This window comes from Lithobates pipiens, unplaced genomic scaffold (genome assembly GCF_037356315.1).
Source record: "Lithobates pipiens isolate NorthernLeopardFrog02 unplaced genomic scaffold, aLitPip1_a1.2 Scaffold_1, whole genome shotgun sequence".
Lineage (NCBI taxonomy): Eukaryota > Metazoa > Chordata > Amphibia > Anura > Ranidae > Lithobates > Lithobates pipiens.
In genome coordinates, this window is record NW_027507685.1 from 179609392 (window position 1) to 179614921 (window position 5530).

Genomic DNA, 5530 nt, shown 5'->3' on the forward strand with positions numbered 1-5530 from the left:
CCCTGCATCCCCAAGCTCAGTGTTCTACCTGGAACATGGCCCTGACCCTGCAGACTTGCTGGGGGATGGCGACCTTAAGCTCCATATCTGGTCTCTCCCCTCTAGACAGGACCTGGAGCGCTTCACAGCCAGGATAGAAAAGGCTTTTACACAGGACATTGCCCAACTGAAAACAGATATCACACATCTGGGTGGCAGGATGGAGACCCTGGAGCAGCATTTAGATGATACTCTCCCCTGCATAGCTATGCTGCAATACAGATGTACTGCACATGACCACAAAATGGAAGCCCTGATATCCCAGCTAGATGATTTAGAAAATTGCAGCAGACGCGCAAATATACACATCCGTGGCATGCCAAAGGCCACTGCACCCAGAGATATCATCCCCTCTCTGCCCTGGTAGAAATTGATCGGGCACACAGAGCTCTGAAGCCCCCTTCACAAGACCATGAGACCCCACGGGACATTATCTGTAAGTTCCATATACACTTTCAGACCGGACCTTTTTGCTGGCTTAAGACCAGAGCACTTTTTGCAATTCGGCACTGCGTCGCTTTAACTGACAATTATGTGGTCGTGCGACGTGGCTCACAAACAAAATTTATGTGCTTTTTTTCCCACAAATAGAGTTTTTTTTGGTGGTATTTGATCACCTCTGTGTTTTTTTTGCGCTATAAACAAATAAAGAGCGTCAATTTTGAAAAAAAGCATTATTTTATACTTTTTGCTATAATGAATATCCCCAAAAAATATATATAAAAAAACCTTTTTTTTTCCTCAGTTTAGGCCGATACGTATTCTTCTACATATTTTTGGTAAAAAAAAAATGCAATAAGCGATTATTGATTGGTTGGAGCAAAAGTTATAGCGTTTACAAAATAGGGGATAGTTTTATGGCATTTTTATTAATAATTCATTTTTTTTACTAGTAATGGCGGCGATCAGTGATTTTTATTGTGAATGCGACATTATGGCAGACACAGCAGACATTTTTGACACATTTTTGGGACCATTGTCATTTATACATCAATAAGTGCTATACAAATGCACTGATTCCTGTGTAAATGACACTGGCAATGAAGGGGTTATCCAGGAGGTGGCAGTGTAGGGGTTAAGTGTGTCCTAGGCGTGTTTCTAACTGTGGGGGGCGTGGCTGTGTTTTACAGCTCACTGATCTCTGCTTCCGAACACAGGGAGCAGAGATCAGTGTCACTTGTTGCTAGGCAGAACGGGGAGATGCTGTTTACATTGGCATCTCCCTGTTCTTCCTCCCCGTGAGACGATCGCGGGTATCCCCATGGCGATCGAGTCCGCGGGACGCGCGGTCGGACTCACGGGGGACCCGACCGGCGCACGACATTCAAAGGGACGCACCTGTACACCCATTTGCCTGTCCGTTCCATTCTGCCGACGTACATTGTCGTGCGCTGGTCGGGAAGCGGTTAAGTACACACTGAAGGATCGGATTATGCAAAAAAAGCGGAGCAAACCTTATTTTGATTTTGATGGGGCAAAGCTGTTTTTTCAAGGCACACCTTTATGCAACGCAGAGCTTTATGTCCATTGCTAACGGCTATTAAAGATGCAGGCCTTACTTACCGCTGGTGTTTCCCCTTTAGCTTGCAAGTGATGAAAGAGCGGTGACATGTTACACTACACAGTAAGGATGACCTACCACAATTCCTAACTACTCTGAAGCTTGGAGACGTGGACTTCCCAGACTGTAGGGGAGACCTGGATTTCCCTGCCTTTCCCCTCCCCCAGCCATGACAAACTAGAAGTGGCAAAGGCCACTCTAGGGGCAATAAACGCCGTACCACCAGCACCCCTCCCGGCACTTCTACTACCAGAGACTGATGGATCTTTGTCTTGTGGCTCTGGTCCCCTCCAGTGCCTTTCCTCGCTGGGCCTAGCTACTCCTAGCCTTCATGGACCAGGCAGGCAAACCACAGTCCCATACGCAGGTTTTAATAATGGGACTATGGCACTGTTGTTTCCCTTAGGTCCCTGACATACTCTCTCTGCCCCACATGTTGGACTCTGGACATGAACAATTAGCATCCCCTACGTGTTTAATGCTACCCTTTAGAGGCAGTGGGAGGAGCATGGGATCTTCATTTCCCCCATGCTAGCTTCTGTTTCCCCAGTAGGCCTATCCATACATGGTGTAAACCCTATATGGGATGGTGGGACATGGACTGGGCCATCCCTGTAGCTGGGGGGTGCCCTGTTTAGCTTGTGGGTGCCACTGACTAATCTTATAGCAGGCCGGTTAGATTCCACCTGCTTTGATATGTTGTATTTTCTAACTTGTTCATTCGTGTTGGTTTATATGTTAATATGTTCTTTTTTTTTCTTTTCTGCTCCCCTCCTTCTCTCCACTCGGAGTACCCTAGGGCACGCTACCCATCACTTCGCTCACACCTTGATCACTGGTGCTCCTCTGGTCTGATGGTATGCCTAGGCCCTCATGGCGTCTATTAAGGTAATATCTTACCATGTTCAGGGTCTCTGCTATCCACACAAATGAAGCAAGCTGTGGTTAGAACTGAAAAGGCTAGGGGCTCAGGTACTGTTTTTACAGGAGACACATTTTACCTCCCAGGCCACACCTAAACTACCTACCCATGTCTTCAATCAGTGGTTCCTGACCTCTTCTATGGTTCCTAAGGCAAAAGGCATGGCCATAGCTATCCACAAATCTTGCCCCTTTCAGCCTATAGAAAATTTTTCAGACCCACTGGGCAGGTATGTTTTCCTGAAAGGGAAAATAGCCAAAACAATACACACCTTTGCCAACATATATGCCCCTAACTCTAATCAGCTTACCTTCCTGGATGCCACTTTGGAGCTACTGACTGGATTTAGGGAGGGTCATCTGATCTTAGGGGGGAATTGAATGTCAGCCCAGATCCCTTGCTCGACACATCCCACAACCGTTCAACTCAATCATATGCATTCCTCAAGCATTTTCGGAAAACCCTCCAATCTCACCTCCTGTTTGATAGCTGGTGGGTATTATTCCCCTCGACCAGGGACTACAGCTACTATTCTAAAGTACATGATGTATACAACTGCATAGATCTCCTCTTTGTGGACCAACTTACCCTTGAGCTACTGCAGGCAGCATCCATAGAGAATATTACTATATCAGACCATGCGCCAGTGTCTGCCACTTTTACCCTACCACACGGCACCCAGCGTACATGGTCCTGGCGACTAAACGAGAATCTCTTGGTTGACACTGCGATGGTAGCAGGGGTCTCTGATACCCTAACACACTACTTTAGAGAGAATTCTACCGGCGATGTGGGGGAAGGGATGCTCTGGGAGGGACACAAGACTTTGCAAGGGGCCAGGTGTAAGGGGGCAAGGCAGGCAGACTTTCAAAAAGTCATGGATGCCCTTCAACAGGCAGAACTCTGCCATTAGTGCCATGGGGACCCTGAAACCTTTAAAAGGTTACTGGAACTGAGAGAGCTTTTCTCATGCTTACCGGACCGCAAAGTCTGCAGGCAGCTTCGTTACCTCTCTCAAAAATACTATGAGTATGGTAACAAGTGCAGTAGGATGCTTCCTAGAGCCCTGCGCAAACGTCGGGCTCAGACACACGTCCATAAACTCCAATCCACTTCAGGTGGGGAGGTCTCACACTCCTCTAAGATTCCCTCTCTGTTCCGTGACTATTATGGGGACCTTTATTTGTTAGATGCCAGAATGTCACCCACGACCACGGCATCTAGGCGATCTGACATTCAGGATTATCTGCCAGCCTCCGGGTTCCCTTCCTTGTACATTGGCATCTCCCTGTTCTTCCTCCCCGTGAGACGATCGCGGGTATCCCCATGGCGATCGAGTCCGCGGGACGCGCGGTCGGACTCACGGGGGACCCGACCGGCGCGCGACATTCAAAGGGACGCACCTGTACACCCATTTGCCTGTCCGTTCCATTCTGCCGACGTACATTGTCGTGCGCTGGTCGGGAAGCGGTTAAGTACACACTGAAGGATCGGATTATGCAAAAAAAGCGGAGCAAACCTTATTTTGATTTTGACGGGGCAAAGCTGTTTTTTCAAGGCACACCTTTATGCAACGCAGAGCTTTATGTCCATTGCTAACGGCTATTAAAGATGCAGGCCTTACTTACCGCTGGTGTTTCCCCTTAAGCTTGCAAGTGATGAAAGAGCGGTGACAAGTTACACTACACAGTAAGGATGACCTACCACAATTCCTAACTACTCTGAAGCTTGGAGACGTGGACTTCCCAGACTGTAGGGGAGACCTGGATTTCCCTGCCTTCCCCCTCCCCCAGCCATGACAAACTAGAAGTGGCAAAGGCCACTCTAGGGGCAATAAACGCCGTACCACCAGCACCCCTCCCGGCACTTCTACTACCAGAGACCGATGGATCTTTGTCTTGTGGCTCTGGTCCCCTCCAGTGCCTTTCCTCGCTGGGCCTAGCTACTCCTAGCCTTCATGGACCAGGCAGGCAAACCACAGTCCCATACGCAGGTTTTAATAATGGGACTATGACACTGTTGTTTCCCTTAGGTCCCCGACATACTCTCTCTGCCCCACATGTTGGACTCTGGACATGAACAATTAGCATCCCCTACGTGTTTAATGCTACCCTTTAGAGGCAGTGGGAGGAGCATGGGATCTTCATTTCCCCCATGCTAGCTTCTGTTTCCCCAGTAGGCCTATCCATACATGGTGTAAACCCATATATGGGATGGTGGGACATGGACCGGAGCCATCCCTGTAGCTGGGGGGTGCCCTGTTTAGCTTGTGGGTGCCACTGACTAATCTTATAGCAGGCCGGTTAGATTCCACCTGCTTTGATATGTTGTATTTTCTAACTTGTTCATTCGTGTTGGTTTATATGTTAATATGTTCTTTTTTTTTCTTTTCTGCTCCCCTCCTTCTCTCCACTCGGAGTACCCTAGGGCACGCTACCCATCACTTCGCTCACACCTTGATCACTGGTGCTCCTCTGGTCTGATGGTATGCCTAGGCCCTCATGGCGTCTATTAAGGTAATATCTTACCATGTTCAGGGTCTCTGCTATCCACACAAATGAAGCAAGCTGTGGTTAGAACTGAAAAGGCTAGGGGCTCAGGTACTGTTTTTACAGGAGACACATTTTACCTCCCAGGCCATACCTAAACTACCTACCCATGTCTTCAATCAGTGGTTCCTGACCTCTTCTATGGTTCCTAAGGCAAAAGGCATGGCCATAGCTATCCACAAATCTTGCCCCTTTCAGCCTATAGAACACTTTTCAGACCCACTGGGCAGGTATGTTTTCCTGAAAGGGAAAATAGCCAAAACAATATACACCTTTGCCAACATATATGCCCCTAACTCTAATCAGCTTACCTTCCTGGATGCCACTTTGGAGCTACTGACTGGATTTAGGGAGGGTCATCTGATCTTAGGGGGGAATTGAATGTCAGCCCAGATCCCTTGCTCGACACATCCCACAACCGTTCAACTCAATCATATGCATTCCTCAAGCATTTTCGGA